Source organism: Magallana gigas, chromosome 2, assembly GCF_963853765.1.
Source record: "Magallana gigas chromosome 2, xbMagGiga1.1, whole genome shotgun sequence".
NCBI lineage: Eukaryota > Metazoa > Mollusca > Bivalvia > Ostreida > Ostreidae > Magallana > Magallana gigas.
Genome location: NC_088854.1, coordinates 10,066,310 through 10,084,979, shown reverse-complemented (window position 1 = coordinate 10,084,979; position 18,670 = coordinate 10,066,310). Strand labels below are relative to the sequence as shown.

Below are 18,670 nucleotides of genomic sequence, written 5' to 3'. Positions count from 1 at the left end.
TTTGCCTCGATTTGATTGTGCTCTTGTAATTGTATAACTCTTTATAGTGTGTTTCCGATTACATTACATATAACTATACATGAACAGAATGTCAGTGATGGCTACAGTGAAGGGCCACCTGGTCCAGGTCAAATCCAGCCAAAACGACTTTCACACACTTTTTATCAATAATAACATTTATTCTACAAAATAATAGAAGTATTTCGAAGTTTTGATTCAGACTGTTACGCTGTCATAGCATATTATTATAATATAGCATTCTGCTTTTGATGTTATGATAGAGAACACACACAAATCAAGGTGTTTTTGGTCAATATGTTCGTTTGCCTGTTTTTTCTCCCTAGATAATTGGTTTCTTGACTAACATTAAATTTGACCGGCCGGCGTCTACCATATTGAATGTCGTCTGAGAAAAAAAATAACGTGAACGGGAAAATTGAACAAATTAAATTCTCGATTGTTCCTGATTGCCATCCCATCTCGTTATCAGCTAATTCTACACGAAAACATGTTGAATAATATCAAATAAAGGGACACGATTTATTCTTCTTAAATATTTTGAAATCTCTTTATCTATAGTCCGTATCATACGAACCATTGTAACACGCTTTATCAGCTTAATGAAGCTCTGTACAACGGAAGCCTAAACGAAAGCCATATATTCTTATCATTTAACAATGTTCAGATACAATTTGCAACTTTGTAACTTAATTTGCGCCTTCCGTGTCGGGGACTACGTCTGTATTGTATAAACTCAGCGCTGGAAGGAAGGATTCCGGGCGATTCCGTGCCGTGCTTACCGCACGGTTCTATCTGTTGTATTCATACACAATGACCCAACAGAGTCCGAACAAAACACCTCCTTTTGCGTACCAGTGGGACCAAATTAATTCAGGTTGAATTGAAGAAAAATATTTAGAAGGGTAAATCAAATTGGTTTCCAGTCATCCAAACGGTCCTAATAGGAATTAAAGCCGATTCGGAATTAAACTTAAGTTTTTCTCATGAAGTTGTAGGGGCTTTAGTTTGCTGGTCCGGTTCGAACGTGCTCCTGTGTTCTATGTTTTTACTTTATAAGTTATAAACGACAAATGAATTTTCGTTTAGAGGAATTTTTGAATAAAGAATAAGTAAACACTTTCAGTTCATGCATCCCTCAGGGAGAGGGGGTATTCACTCATTTTACCGTGTCGTTGATACTAAAATCGTGTTTCATCTTTATTACACATAATTAGCAATTTATATCGTTCTACATTAATGAATAACGGAATAATAATGCTTCGGGTATCATCTGATATAAGAATTATCTAATTTAAAACATGAAAAACGTGGTTCTAATTTGTAAACAAACTTTTCTTCCACTGTGTTTTTTAAATACTAAGTTTTCCCACACTCATGCGCAGTGGCGTTACAAATGGCGGATCACATTAATATTCATCAGATGTGTAGCAAAGTTTAGAGACAAATAACTAATCAAAGAACATGTTTTACGGACCCAGAGTTTGTGAAACGTCTAATTATAAGAAACATGATGTATATTTTTACTCAAACTCATGTCAAAAATTTTACTCCAAATACGCCATATATACCCTTAAGCTAGGATAGATTATTCTTATAATGTTATTTTTTCATGTCCAATGATTGATTTTCTGATGCTAAAATCTGTTTTGTAAGTTATTTAACACCTAAAATCTTTGGTGTAACCGGCTTTGTTTCCCAGTGAATGGTAAAGAAAAATGATAAAGCTTGGAATGCAAAACTTTAATTTTAACTTAAATGTATCTAGCTAATGATGACAAGTTAATGTGTAATGATTTACAGTAGTTTATCCGTTTCCACGGTATAATTGTCTGATTTGTAATATTTCAACAATCATAAGAAATATTCACCAAAATGTTTCGACCGACTACATATTACTAAATTCATGAATAAATACTCTAGTATAATTGTGAGTGTGAGCACATCCAATATACATATAAACATATCTGTTCTGTTTACACTCAGCTGCATTGTTTTTGTTGGAAGTAATCATGGTCTAGAATATCAACTGCATGACTTTATACAGAGTTCTGTATATTCATTTCTCGATACAGGTTTCCTGAATTTATGTCAATTCTGTGGTTACTGACATCATTATATAAGACCGTATCTAAGTTTCGAAAATTCTTCAGCGACATGTACAAGTATCTATTTTTAGTAATTTAAGGTACTTACCGTTCAAACACATGTGTAGCGAAATAATGGTAATAGGGCGCTATAACTCATGCAAGATTAGTTTATTCCTTTAAGTTAAGCACATTCGTTCTTTGACTTTGGGTACTATTTACATAAATCAAAACTTATTTTGACAAGATCTTTTTTGAAATTGTGATACTTTCTTACTTTGCTGTTCCGTCATAATATATTACATGTATTCCCAGATACAGTTAACATTCAGTTTGATTAACTACGAAAATCTTTTTAAAAAAACTGAATTACGAGTCCAAAATGGGAATACTTTGAACTAAAACCGTTCTACTGTATTTTGAAACATTAAGGAACTTGAGAGAAACATTTCTTTTTGGCCAAGGTAAGAATTCGTTTTGCTATAAATAAATAACACCTACAACTGTACTCGGCTTTCAAGCTCAACAGATGGCTTCTGAAAGATGTAAACAAACAAAGTCATGATGATCAAAGCATGGATATGTTCCCAGGAACCTATTTACTTTGTATAAATTGTAACCACAAGGTCGGAAGTTGAGAAAAATGAAAGTTACACAATCAAAGTTAATGTTGTTTATCAAATATCCTTTTTTCCAAACATGTTTCGGGTCTTTAAAAATTCTGATATATTTTTGGGGGTAAACGTACCGTAGCCACGGTTCCATCGGTGTGAAATGCGCAGGATACAACAAACACACCCAAACACATTACAAAACTTGGCAATCAGGAAAAAAACCCAAATGTTTTTTAGTTAACAAATTAATTTGTTCAAATGAGCTAGATCAAAATAAATCATAAATGAGAACAGAGTTGTAACAAAAATGTATAAAACAATAAGTTGTAAATACGCGACCATTGCTCTTGCCTGTCATTTACATTCATACAATAAAAAAACCAAAGAACACAATCAGAAATTTTTTTATGGAGCCTTTTTTAAGTTGTACAAAATTGACGACTCTAAGCTGTTCATTACGGACCAAGTGTCGTTGGTCAGTGTCCGTATACACGCCCACTGGCGCGACTGATCGTGGACTGTCGCAGTGATTATTCAGTAGACTCGTTAGGTCGGAAAAAGCTGTCACTGTCAACATGATCTCATTACGACTGACGAGCTAGCTAATCAAACGGCCGAAAGTTCATTGCTCGTTGAATTGTACATTACTTCTATGGACAAAAATTGTGAAATGTTGTATTGTTTAAAAATATTGATACGAAATGGTTCATTAAAAGCTTTCTTTATTGACTCAATTTAATTCCAAGAGGACGTCATGAAATCACATTGCAGTAATAACTGTCATCAATATGCAATAATGCCGAATATTGCAAAACTACTCAGCTTGTGGAAAGAGCAGTAACTGCATATGGATCTTGTATAATAAACGCTACAGGTCTAGTGGCACAATCTTTTACATCTAATGTTGTTTCATGAAACTTGCTTTCTAGTTTGGTTATCGTTTCCAGGAAACATACTGTATAACAAGGGTAAGTGGCTCAAAAAGTTACATGTAGGGAAATAATTGCATGTCAAACGTTGCAAAATTCAATTTTTTCTATTTGTATTGAATAAGTTTTATTTGCATTCTATAATTTTCCGTTTATATTATATAAATAGTGCCTGTTTGGGAGGGTAACAGTTGAAATTGACACCCCGAGAAAACCACTGTCAACCGACGCGAAGCGGAGGTTGACAATGGTTTTCGAGGGGTGTCAATTTCAACTGTTATCCTCCCAAACAGGCACTATTTATTTTGTTATACTGAATGTCTTAATTTTTAAGAAAATTTTACTGCTTTTATATAGGAATAACGTGATTCTACAGCGAACCGTACGCGCATAATTTTCGCGCATGTAACATTTTTTAATGTTACCCGTTGCTAAGTGCGTTGCTAACGCTGAGGATAATAGAAAATATTATTAACTGCGTCTTAACCAATCAGATTTCAGTATTTAACATCAAAGTATAACAATATGTAATGTCCATGTGTATTCTATAATTTCTATTTGTATTGTGTAATGTTTTACTTCCATTGTATAAATTTTTGTTTAATTCCATTATTTAAATTCCATTTGAATTGTACAATTTTACATATGTACTGTATAATTTTCATTTGTATTGTAAAATGTTTCATTTGTGGTTGTTTTTTTTTTAATTTTTCATTCGTATTGTATTCTAGAATTTGTTTATTATATTTTTTTGATATTTTTAGTATCTATCTTAATTTCATGTTTATTTAATTTTTCATTATTTTGTAAGATGAGTTGATCAGTAAAAGCATTCTTTCTATATTGCACTTTTAATAACATACCTTTTGGTACCGATATACATATTATTTCTTCAAACTAATACAAGTCATCGCTATTTAACAGATCTGTCTTACTTTTGAGGAAGACAGATATAAGACTGTACATACAGAGAGACAAGAGAGTAGTTATCACAAGTGTGTGATTTCATTTATATCATATAGTGGTAAAATTGTGTGTAGTACATGAAGAGGGAGCCAAAAGAGACGAGGCAGCAAAGCAAGATCCAGGGGGAGTAACCGCACCGCTCCTCACGAACCCTTGACATATCGTGCTATCAAAAATCGGGTTTTTCCCTGGATTTTGATTGTGATTTACTGAAACCGTTCGACCAATAAAAAAAAATACAAAACATTTGATTTAATGAACAATGTTTTCATACTACTTATTTACTAGTGTCTCTAACACGAATATCTCCAACCCTTATTTTTTTTTACTCTTTCTGGATGAGCCTTTATGATGCATTTATCATTGAATGGTGCAATAGTATGTAAACCTGATTGTGTATCAACAGAGGCATGCACTCGTAGATTGAGGCTATATCTCCCCAAGTCTTACATCCTTCCAAAGAATTTGTTCTATATATATAACAATTCACATAATTCCCATTTATTGAACACACTGGGCAATAAAATGTTCTTCCAACTTGTCAATATCAATGTCTAAAGAGGCTGCCATTTCTGCTCCAGGTACGTTTAAGTGTGGTATCTTTCATTTTTTGGCTTATTCAAAAAATAGAGATCATGTGACAAAAAACCCCGACTTTTGATAATAGGATCAGCCAAGGGTTCTTAGGAGCGGTGCGGATCAGAAACCCTTATCTAGCGAAGATGGTGGGAGCCCAAAGAGACACTATGCAAAGAGGACAGCCAACAAAGTATTGGGACATAATATAAAATTAAATAATACAAGTTAGAAATTATTGTCTATAAAAAAGCAAGTTAGTTTCAGATAACATTTTTATTTAATCATTCATAATACATGTCTTTTGGATTTTAAGCTCATGCAAGACAAACAAAAATAGCCCTTTATCTGTTAGTGCAAACTTTTTAAATGATATAATATTATATTAAACAGTTATTTAGGACTACAATAGTATTTGAACATGAATTAAAAGGGATTTTTTAAAATTTCAGAGCACATATGGGATTTGCAAGCAAATTGGCCGAAGTAATCAGAATTGTGTTTGCTGTGACAAAAACAACACTAGAATAAACACAAAGCAATGTGCTCACTAGACGGCTCATTTAAACTCCAAGTCAAATGGGGACAGGAGTTTGCACCATAATGCACCCACGTTTTATCTAATGTTACTGTCACTGAAAATAGTCGATTTTTCGTTTTTTTAAATAGACTTTTTTAAAAAAAATTTTCGCACATGAAACATGGTAAGCTTTCTCATTCAGTAAATGAGGTATTCATCTTGCAGAGATCTTCCTGTATGAACTGTTCCCATTGATATACCTACTATTAGAGTAAGTCTTTAACAGTGTATCTTCCCTCTCTCTTTACTATTTTTTTGATTATCAGCAGTTTTTTGCATTACAAATCGCTTTTAGTCTTCCGTATCGTACATCATCTTTAACACGTTCTCTCCCATTGTTAACATCTTGGAAACGGTTCTATATGGTGGTTGTAGGTCTCCATAAATGTTGTCTTCTCTTTGCTGTTCTTTTAAAGTTAAATAAGGCTTTTATGTAGCTTCCTGTTTCTGTTGTTGTACTTACTTTCCCATGATAAAACAATAGAGTATCACTATTGTATTTTCAAAGCTTGACAAATCTTCAAAAACTCAAGCAATTCTGTATCTGCAAGGACAGCGTGGTTGATAAAGAATTCAATGAACCGTAACAATTGTGTTTTATGGGCTCTACATTCAATGTTATACTGGCAAGGGCAAAACTTTTTGAATGGCCCTCGTAACTCGTGATTAGTTGGCACCAGATACATTGTATCTGCAAGATGCCAAACTGCATACACCATGGTATCTGGCATTCAAGTGTATAGCATTGAGACAAAGCACGTTGTATCGCCATAGCACTAGACGTTGCATCATAAAATCTGCTGTGACAGAGACTTATTATTCAACCTAATGAAAGAGATACATAGATAAGAAGCTATCATACCAAAAGGTCTTTGTCATGCTTCAACTTACTTAGAAATCCATTATCCAAACAGATCTAAACATCACTCATCTCTTTAACTCCAGTGTTCTTGTGGAGATATGCAACGTTATCACAAGGGTAGTTGCAGTGCTATAATGAGAAGGTTTGTGTGGACTCTAACTTGTTTAGATATTGAATACCATGTTGCCTGAGAGTTCCACTATAAGTCCAGATCTGAAAATCATCTTTGAAAAGACCAGGATATCTCCAGATTGACGTAAGAAGAAAAGCATCAATGCAAGGACCCGATCTCGTCATTTCCTGATATCGACTTTTCCTGATATATTTTCTACCAACTCTACGGATATAGGAACAACAAATAAGGTAAAACATCGGATAGAGTTGTACGATACAACACAATTCAAATAGACGTATCGAAGGATTTCACCAGCAATGATCGATGAAGTGAAAATCCACATTCAGCAACTAATAGCTAGGTGTACCACACTCTCCATTTTCATCGAACAAAGTTCCTTTCAGGAAGGAAGATGAATAGTAACGTCCCTGTATTGACTATTGTCAACTTGATTCCAGGACGATTAAGGATAGCTATGCTTTCATACGTATTGAGATCTAAGACTCTCTCTCTAGCAACATATTTTTTTCTGTGCTGAAAATCAAGGTATTTCCAAATAGAGATGGAGGAGTCAGATCTTTGTCTGAACATTGACCAGAGCAGACATTAGATACATATTTATTGACTCCAATTGAATTCAGGACCAGAACTTGCTATGTTCTGGTAAGTTAACTCAAATATTAATATCCTATAACACTTACTATTAATAAAATTGATTATCCTATAAATTGCAGAAAACATTAGTCCATGATCACAAACTAATGAGTATATGAATGAAATGTAATATTTCACTACCACTGTGAAAACATGGTGATGCAGGTATCTCTAGTTTTTAAGAATCGGGCTTATATGCAATTGAATAGTGAACTGCGTTCTATCTAGAACGCAGTTCGCAATTCAAAATTTAGAATTCATATTTGGGGCTCGAAATTTTCTGCGGCATCTCCTGGTGGTATACCACTGCCACCATGAAAATTTGGTGAGGTGGTCTTCTCTACTTTTTGAAATTTTGGCCTTTTCGCAATCGAATAGTGAACTGCGTTCTGGAGCGCAGTTCGCAATTCAAAATTTAAGATTCATATTTGGGGCCCGAAATTTTCAGGGGCATCTACTAGTGGTATTTCACTATCACTGTGAAAATATGGTGATGCAGTTATCTCTAGTTTTTGAGAATCGGGCTTATATGCAATTGAATAGTGAACTGCGTGACTTGGTTTGTTTGTAACGATACTGATGTGCGTAAAAACCTGAGAGATTTATGGATGACCCAGCTGTCACAGTAAGTTTTAGATATTCTATGCCTTAACCTCCTTATTCTATTATTGATTTTATGAAGACTCCAATAACCTGTATTTTTATTATCATAAATGTATGATAAGTATCCAATTATGATAAAAATGCTACAGGGAAATACGATTTTAAAAGTAGTTTACGAATTGAAGATATGACCAGGAACTACCTTTTTAAGATTTTTCGTTTTAAATTTCAGAGAAACTGCTACATTCTGATGTATGAAAGAGAAGATGAAAGAGAAAAAGAGTTCACAGAAATGGATGCATCTTCGGTATAAGTACAAATAAATTTTAATCATGATCTTTGAATTTTGCGTTTTAAACTTTAAGTTATCAGTAGATATTAATTCTTTAACTCGTTTGATTTAAAGAACTCTGGAAAGGATGTCGAAGGGGAGGATCTAGAAGATAACATAGATTTTGTGCAAGTAAGATTAAAAGTAAAATGTTCTTAAACTATATGCAAATGAACATATTACCTTAGTTTTAGGTAATTTTTGCACACCGCTGTTAATTTGATATAAATGCATCTATACTTTGACAAATTAGAAAGACGAAGCACAAAGCATAGATAAGATACGTAATGACATTATAATTTTATATACAAGTACATAACAAAATTATATAATATAGAAAGAAGAGGGTTTCACAAGCGCATTGATTGGCCCATACCAAGTGAATGCTGAAGATATAAAATCTTTGGACGGCTCAAATTGGGTAACCGACCAGGTAAATCATACAGTCTATTCCTATTGCTGTATAAATGAATGTATGTTTCTGTTGATAAGATATTACAACTTTGATCTAATATATTACAACTGTGATGCTTTAATAATGTTTTCTTGTATTATTGCTATCTAAAGCCAGACTATAAAGCTGTTTCAAACAGTAAGCTGTTATTTTCCAACAGGTTGTAAATTCCTATTTGTATATGATACAGTCATATACAAACGACACAGCATTCATGGATTCCTTTTGGGTTCCATATTGTATAAAAAAGGGGGTTATGCAGGTTAGAAAAGTAAACAATTTGGAACACAAACGTGTGTTGCTAATCCCTGTACACAAACCTGCACATTGGGGACTAGTGGTATGTTCTGGTATCACAACTGTTTACATAAGCAAATAGTTTAATGGTATTGAAATTACCTCTATTGATTAGGTTCATTTAACTATGTCTCATATTACGTTGTTGTTGATACACTTAAAGCATTTGGGAAGGAAGTAGCCACAATCGTTAGGTAAAATTATCTCTACTCTATTACATAGGATGAAAAGATATATATAATACATGTGTGTAATTGGATAAAAGGGCAAATCTGTGCCACAATGAGTTTTGCATACAGACGATGACAACTGTAGTATCAGAAAGCTCAAATACGATTAAATACATGGTATTCACTTTAAAATTGAACAGAACATTACAGTTTGCTTTCTTTCATCATCTTTCATGTTGAAAATTCTTAGGTACACTTATTTTTAAATGTTTTTTATCAAAACTTTCAGACGCTTCCTGCCTCGACATAAAATTGTGGCATCGAGGAACAAAGCATTAGAGCAGGTTTGAGTCTGTCATGCTATTTATTTTCTGTTGTAAATTGTTTCCTTTGAAAGTTTGTCATAAGAATTGTAAATAAATCTAATTTGCTTAAAATTTTCTTGAAGAAATTCAAACCTCCCGTATATTCTCCAAGTTGCGAAGAATGAAGCTTTACAACTCCCGCAGATAAAGAAATGGGTATGCCACACCACACACACACACACACACACACACACACACACACACACACACATATATATATATATATATATATATATATATATATATATATATATATAATTTATGAATTTTTATTAACTTATTTTATACTTCTCAATAATTCATACAGAAATGTTACTCTCGTTGCACGTATCAAAATCAACATCGAAATAAATTATAGATATTATTAATTGATTCATGTCCTGTATTTTTTCCAGAAGGAAATGAGTCTCATTCGCCAAGAGATAAAAGAGGAGATTTTCCGCGGAAACATCTGTGTAAAATAAACATGGAGCACTTTTCCTGCTTTTGATTTCTTGTTTTTTCTTCATTAAAAAATACTAATCTTCCATCTACATATATTCTATACATCTTCAAATGCCACACTTTCAGGGAAAATGCATTACATTTGCATGGGAGCCCAAACCTCAAAAACTAGAGATGATTACATCACCGTATAATCACTGTGGCAGTGGTATACCACCAGTAAATGTCCCTGAAAATTTCGAGCCCCAAATATGAATTCTAAATTTTGAATTGCAAACTGCGTTTTAGAACGCAGTTCACTATTCATTAGCATATAAACCCGATTGTCAAAAACTAGAGATAACTGCATCACCATATTTTCACAGTGGTAGTGAAATACCACTAGAAGATGCCCCTGAAAATTTCGGGCCCCAAATATGAATTCTAAATTTTGAATTGCGAACTGCGTTCTAGAACGCAGTTCACTATTCGATTGCGAAAAGGCCAAAATTTCAAAAATTACAGAAGACCACCTGACCAAATTTTCATGATGGCAGAGGTATACCACCAGTAGATGCCCCTGAAAATTTCGAGCCCCAAATATGAATTCTAAATTTTGAATTGCGAACTGCGTTTTAGAACGCAGTTCACTATTCATTAGCATACAAGCCCAATTCTCAAAAACTAGAGATAACTGCATTACCATATTTTTACAGTGGTAGTGAAATACCACTAGTAGATGCCCCTGAAAATTTCGGGCCCCAAATATGAATTCTAAATTTGGAATTTCAAACTGCGTTCTAGAACGCAGTTCACTATTCGATTGCGAAAAGGCCAAAATTTCAAAAAGTAGAGAAGACCATCTCACCAAATTTTCATGGTGGCAGTGGTATACCACCAGTAGATGCCCCTGAAAATTTCGAGCCCCAAATATGAATTCTTAATTTTGAATTGTGAACTGCGCTCCAGAACGCAGTTCACTATTCGATTGCGAAAAGGCCAAAATTTCAAAAAGTAAAGAAGACCACCTCACCAAATTTCCATGGTGGAGTGGTATACCACCAGTAGATGCCCCTGAAAATTTCGAGCCCCAAATATGAATTCTAAATTTTGAATTGCGAACTGCATTCTAGATAGAACCAATGGGAATATAGTTTTCCCGCGTTTCGTAGAATAGCGGGAAAAGGTTGTATGATATTAACGTGTTCGAATAGATTCGCGTAGGAATATAGGGCGGGGCCATAGGAAGGCCAGTATAAAAGGTCAGTGTTAATAGTAAAGGTCATTCTAGCCAGTTTCACTCAGCGCACGAAGCTTACATTCTTTTATCGCGGGCAGCATGGCGGCACCAAATGACGAATTCTTACAAAGAGTTTCAGAAATAATGGACTCCAAACTGTCTTCATTCGAGCAAAAGATATCCAAACAACAAAAACAGCAACACGAACAGCAATTGTCCAGGATTCAGGCAGCAAACGACAAGACGTTCATTTTCAAGAGGAAGGGAAACGAAGCACAGTACAAATTCAACAACAGCGTAAGAGAAAAATTGATAGAAGCCAACACCAGCTTAAGCGAAGGGGAACCAGAAATGGCCTTTAACAGCATTTCATCAGGTATAGAGCTTATTCATCAAAAACAAAAGTTAATTAAATTAGCAGACTCTTCCAAAACAGGTTGGCGAACAGTGCAAGAATATACACAGCATGAATTAGCGTCAGACGAGGAGGACGAAAAACGAATTTTTAAAGCTGAAATCAGGGCGGAGAAGAAATTAAAGGAGGAGAGGATACAGAAGGCGAGGACGGCCAGGCGTACCGATCCATACCCGGAGCGAGCCAGCAGCGTGCAGAACCACCCCAAGTCCCACGAGAACAGTAAAAAATCGGGAACATGCTTCAAATGCGGTTTCCCCGGTCATTGGGCAAAGAATTGCACCACCAACAACCACAACAACAAAGAGACAGGCTCTAAGTTAAAGCTGAACACCGCTCGTAAATAGGCACTGTCCGCCATATTTCTCTTTAATCACTGCTGTCCCTACAACCCTTATATAAGGGACAGACCTCTAAACAGTTCAAAGTACTTCGCTGTAGAGCTATCACCTGTGTGGACGTACATTTTGCCTCGCCGTGTTACTCGGTCGCGATGAAATTATCAAATTTTACGGACCTTTTTGAAGCCAGGAGAATAATAACATCAAATAAATTGGTCAATGCATTATTTACGAACAGAAAATGAACATAAGATAAGAAAAAAATGCATAAAATCTAAAGACCACGAAAGGAATACTACATGTCGGCCACGAGGTTCGGGTGTGCAATCGGGTGTAACGAAATCAAAGGGTTTATATACCAGGTATCTGTGTGACGGTGCCTATTTACGAGCGGTGTTCAGCTTTAAGTACTTTAGCTAGTAATGTTCAAAGTATGTGTATTGTTCAGAGCAAAGATTTACATGCATGCATGAGTGAGCACTTTTCAGAGAGTAAAAATAATGTCTGCCGTTTTGTGGCCACAATAGATGAAAATGTCAGTCCAGTTGGACGTTTGAGAGGTCATTTGACTAAATGGGTAGATATACAAGCAGATAAGTATATTTTGGACGTTATTGAAAATGGATACAAAATTCCGTTTAAGACTATTCCAAAAAGTGTGTGTTTAGACAACAATAAATCTGCTAGAGATAATGTCAAAGTAGTTTGTTCTGAGATTCAAAAACTCATTGATAAAGGTTGCGTAACAGAGGTCAAGCATGTTCCTTTTGTTGTGAATCCTTTGACACTCGCTTTCAATAAAACAGGTAAACCTCGGTTGGTGTTAGATTGCAGGCATATCAATAGTTGTATTCACGATTTCGTTTTCAGAATGGAAGATGTCAAAACTGCTAGAAAAAAATTTCAGATGGGCGATTTTTTGATAAGTTTTGATTTAAAATCAGCATATCATCACATTGAAATTTTTGAACACCATAAACAATATCTAGGTTTTCGATGGGAGATGAAAGGGGATATAAAATACTTTGTGTTCAACGTATTACCTTTTGGCATTTCTTCTGCAGCATTTTTTTTTACAAAACTTATGAGAAAGGTGGTTCAGTATTGGAGATCTTTGAGTTATCGGGTCATTATGTACTTGAACGATGGACCGAAGATTTTGATCAAGCGTCTACACTCAGTGAGGTTATCAAACGCGACTTGACAGGGTGGGGTTTCATTATAGCAGAGTCTAAAAGTGTTTGGTTCCCACAACAAAATATTGTGTGGTTAGGTTTCGAATGGGATATGAGTAACGGTATTTTAAAAGTAACCCAAGAGAGAGTTAGGAAGCTACTCAGTTGCATTGAAGAAGTGTATTTGAAAAGTCAATCAGGGTGCTCGCATTTTCGGGTGAAATCTATTGCTAGTATAGCAAGTCAGATCATATCTAATGAAAACGCTATAGGAGATGCGGTCAGTTTCAAAACTAGGTATCTTTATCAAGATATATTGTCAAGATTCAGTTGGAATTCTTACATTGAATTAAGTTTGCAAACTTTAGAAGAATTAGAATTTTGGAAGATTAATTTAAGATCTATAAATGGCAAAGAAATAAAGACTTCCAAAGAACTTTCAGAACTAAAAATTTTTAGCGATGCATCCGACTCAGGTTTTGGAGCTTATGTAGAAAATTCTGAGATCTCAGATGTAGTAGGCCTCTGGACTGGAGAGGAATCCATGAAAAGTTCCACCTGGAGGGAACTAGAGGCAATTAACAGGTGTTTGAATACTATAGGAGAAAGTATTCAGGGTAAAGAAGTAACATGGTATACCGACAGCAAAAATGTTTGCAGAATTTTGGAAGTCGGTAGCAGAAAGTCGTATTTACATGAAATTGCTGTAACAATTTTTGAAAAATTACAGAATTTACATATCATTTTTGACATTCAGTGGTTACCAAGGGCAGAAAACATTCAAGCCGATTCACTTAGCAGGTGTTTTGACAGTGACGACTGGGGAATAAAAAAACAGTGTTTTTCAAATTATTGACGAATGTTGGGGCATACACACTTGTGATAGGTTTGCTACAGATTATAATAGTAAATGTACCAAATTTAACTCTAGATGGTTGTGTCCAAACACAAGCGGGATAGACGCTTTTAAGCAATTCTGGGGTAACGATAATAACTGGTTAGTTCCACCACCAAGGTTGGTTTGCAAGACAATAAATAAATTAAAACAGGATAAGGGTAAGGGTACCCTTGTTATTCCTCAGTGGAAATCGGCCCCGTTTTGGCCATTATTGTGCAAAGCGGAAAAGTGGGATTATTTCATTAAGGGCGTGAAAAAACTTAATTCTTTGATAACCGAAAGAGGCAGAGGGGCAAACGGCATATTTGGGGGCCATAAAATGTTCGACATAGTAGCATTGCGCATAGAATTTTAGATATTAAATGCAACTTGTTCAGTTTTTTCATTTTTTATTCCAGAGCTAAACATTGAACAGAGAGTACACGACAGTTTATTTTTAGCGGACATCGACACATCATCAGCGGACAATGCAGCTCTAGCAGAAAAAATGTGTGAATATATTGTGAAATCCAGAAGTGAAAACACAAGCAAAAAATCTATGTCGTCATTCAATAGGTGGTCAAAATTCATTACGAACAAAGGAAAATCAGCTATTCCAGCCAATTCAATGCATGTCGCTCTTTATCTAACGTATTTGTTGAATATCAGATGTTCTTTTCATGTTATATCCAGTGCTGTGTACGCTATCAAGTGGGCGCATTCCATTTTAGGATATGAGGATCCAACAGAACATCCATTCATTAAAAATATAGTAGAAGCTTCCAAACGCAACAACAAAGCCAGAGTTATCAAAAAAGAAGTCGTCACGACTAAAGATCTCGTATTATTGTGTGATATAAATGCAGATAGTTCCAGTTTGTTGGAAGTGCGTGATATGTGCATGATTCTACTTTCCTTTGCAGGTTTTTTACGCTACGAGGAATTCGTTCACTTCGTTGTTCAGATGTTAAATTTTTAGATGGATACGTCAAAATTTTCATCAACAAAAGCAAAACTGACCAATATAGACAAGGAAACGAAATACTAATTTCAGCGGGTGTTACTTCGGCTTGTCCGTTAAAAATGTTGCAACGTTATATATCGCTAGGAAATATAGACATTTTTTCTGATCATTTTTTGTTTAAGTCCGTGTTTAAATCCAAGGAGGGTTTAAAGTTAATATACAAAAATAAAAAACTGAGTTACACACGAGCAAGAGAGTGCATGTTATCAAAACTTAAATCCGTTATGGGAAATGTCAACATTGGTCTTCATTCCTTACGAACGGGAGGCGCGACAGCAGCTGCAAATTCCAACGTAAACGAGCGATGTTGGAAAAAGCACGGACGATGGGCATCAGATTCGTTTAAAGACGGTTATGTAAAAGACAGTTTAGAAAGCAGACTTTCACTTTCAAAAAATTTGGGATTATGATAACAAACAAAAGACAGTCAAGTTACATGTTTTTTTTTTTTTTTTTCAGTACTTAAACTATTTCGCATAATATTTCATACTTTGCTTACTTTTGAACATTTAATTCTAAGCTCGTCTGGCTCACACCTAAGTTGTGTTGTTCTTAATGTGTTGGAAATATTCTTATAAGTGTATATTATACTATAGTTTTCCCGCGTTTCGTAGAATAGCGGGAAAAGGTTGTATGATATTAACGTGTTCGAATAGATTCGCGTAGGAATACAGGGCGGGGCCATAGGAAGGCCAGTATAAAAGGTCAGAGTTAATAGTAAAGGTCATTCTAGCCAGTTTCACTCAGCGCACGAAGCTTACATTCTTTTTTTAAAGTTTTTTGATGTCACTATATTTAGTGAATTATATAGCATTCCGTAATTAATAATAATATTTATAATAATGTATGAATAAGTCCGATATTCGCCCCTAGACGTTATTTACACTTGCGTTCGGACACAGGTTTCCATAGTTTTTTTCAAATATTTTATCTATGGTTTTTCCTGGGCGGTTTTTAACGTCATTCATGGGGAATTATATTTTTTGTTACACTTTATGTACACATGATATCGATGATGTACTATCATTAAAGGCCAGCTGCCCGCAAAGCTCGTCTGGCTCACACCTAAGTTGTGTTGTTCTTAATGTGTTGGAAATATTCTTATAAGTGTATATTATACGATTATTTCTATGATGTCATTAGCCAACCTATCACTGATATTTTAAAGATAACTAGACTTTGACCCGTGCGTGCACGGGTTGACATTGCATATGATATCGGAAATTCACGACATAGATACATCGACACACCGTATTTTTGAAATTTACATAACCAAGCTTTAAGCCTACAAAAAGCTATTAATTTCACTACAATATGCTTAGTTAGAATAATCTAACTGTGTCTCGGGACAGGCCTTCATCACAGTTAAAATGTATCCCATATACCGGTAATAATGTCGCAAAAAATTGCAGAATCGCTCCGAAACGATTTTGGAAAAAATTAATAAAGCTGCATTGAGAATAAAATTCAAATTATTCATAACAAACCATTTTGAGGCTGTAAATACCTTTCATCTAAAATTTTAATTCATATTAAAGCCAAAAAATTCGAGTCTATTATTTTAATATAGTAGTATAGATTTAGGGAGATGCAAAACACTTCATAATAATCTACTTCTCCCGTTTGGAACTAAGATCCAGTTTCCAGTACCAGCAGCAAGAACTAGGGTAATGCTAAAGGATTCAGTCAATATCACCAACATCAATTGATGAATATGATGATAACGAATCTGAGTTTTGTAATAAGTAAAAACAGAGCAGAATGCTGAGGAGGAGGCTTCATTGTCCATAAGTAAAATAGATATGATATAGATTACCAAAGTCCAGTGTCAAAAGACGATAAATAGAAGATGCACAGAAAATGCTTACTAACTTTGACCTAGAATATCCATCTGTTGCGGGAACAGAAATAGAGTACGAGAAAGATTCTTCTGAGGATAAGGCATAGAGTGTCAAAAAGTGAAGCCAAAGTTGACAGAAGATAATATTATGTCTCAGCAAATACAGTCTCTGGATAAGCAACAGAGAATCATCTATTTACCATCACTATTAACAGAGTATTCAATAAAATTGACAGATTCCGCCAAAGCATTAGTAACTATTTTCACAGGTCATTATTGTTTTAACTTTATATTACAGTCTTCCTGAAATACTAGAACTGTATTGTAACCCTATCGTAATTTATTTAAATTGCAACATTCAAATGTGTTACTTATTCTTCAGTCTTCACTTATTATCATTTAAAAGCGTTTGGTAATTTTATCATAATTAAAAAACAATACCTATGCTCGAGGAATAATAAATAGTTTGTTTACTTTTTTATAAAGTTTCAGACTAGGTGACAACATACGATTGTGGTATAACACTTAAAGTAAATCACATAAATTTCCTGGGTAATTTTTATTTAAGACATTTCTCTCGCCGATAAAAGCAGTTTGTTAGTGAATATTTACATTTCAACTGTCTGTCTGTCATCATTTTTTTTGTGTAGACTTCGTCACAGGGGTTTTTATCCCATACTAGTTTTTCTTTTCTCCATTAAGTACATTAATTTTCCGCAATTGGCGTCTGTAACCACCGATTATGAAAGTAAAATGTTTTACATACATGTAACATTTCCAGATCTACAATTTTAACATTCATTTTGAACAAACGCATTTATTTATATGATATTTTACAGGTATATTGTACGAATACTTTACTTTTGCCGCTGCCTTAAGCAGAGTTACTCTTCTTTAGTTTTGCCGTTATAATTATCAATCTTTTGCATGGTTTAGCATTGGATGTGTATACGGTTTCTATCTATTTTCAGTATTGTTGATAAGAATCAGTCGAATGCTACATACATTTCCCCAGCTGGTACCTTTTATTATATTTTTATATTTCACTAAAATGGAACCTGGTCATACTAAATTTTATCTGCGGATAACAGTATAGGACAGTGTTAACTTTTTATACAAAAGCCCGTTATACACGTTATTCAATACGAAGTGAATGTAAAACGTGTCCGTCCTTTAATTGAAAGCTATTGAAAGTTTTTATAATAGCTACACAAATAAGAAGTAATATGCATTACTGAATAAGCAAATACTGTAAGGAACACCAAAAGAGCAACAGAGGTTAGAGACAAGTGGAGGCATATGTGCAGGTATGCCAAACAAGATAGGTTAAGTTAGCTACTAGAAACTGGCTACGAGATGAAATAAAAGTTGGCTACTAGTAGCTGGCTTCTAGTAACTAGATACGAGGAGTAGGAAAAGCCAAAAGCATAAATCAAAATTTAATTGTAAGTTCAATATCGTTTCGCGCGGAAGGTACTCCAATACGTTTACATACTAGAAGAGGGTGTCACAGGTCGAAACCACTATGTTTTGTGACGTCGGCATAAATTTGCAATCTGTTTACTTTTATCGACAAACCAATCAGGTGAATGAGTTGCAAGGCATTGTGGGCTACTACAAGTTTCAGTATATACAAAACGTATTGAAAATATATACCATTTTGAATTGTCCTTTGGAAACTCATTTTGAATGATTTTTTTTTAATTTATGAAAT

General features: G+C 34.6%; 1 long non-coding RNA gene, 1 other non-coding gene and 1 pseudogene across 2 annotated transcripts; all 3 read left to right on the top strand.

The window, feature by feature from the left end:
* The first annotated feature begins 7,669 nt into the window (after positions 1-7,669).
* LOC105319739 (uncharacterized) lies at positions 7,670-8,849 on the top strand. The gene is made up of 4 exons (XR_010710059.1): positions 7,670-8,026; positions 8,237-8,311; positions 8,411-8,467; positions 8,673-8,849. It is a non-coding gene; the product is annotated as an uncharacterized protein (transcript).
* Positions 8,850-9,220: 371 nt separating this feature from the next.
* Positions 9,221-10,148, top strand: LOC117685659 (uncharacterized). Its single transcript, XR_010710058.1, has 4 exons — positions 9,221-9,280; positions 9,546-9,600; positions 9,705-9,777; positions 10,017-10,148. It is a non-coding gene; the product is annotated as an uncharacterized lncRNA (long non-coding RNA).
* Positions 10,149-13,196: 3,048 nt separating this feature from the next.
* On the top strand, positions 13,197-16,125 carry LOC117680952 (integrase/recombinase xerD homolog; annotated as a pseudogene).
* The last annotated feature ends 2,545 nt before the right edge of the window (positions 16,126-18,670 follow it).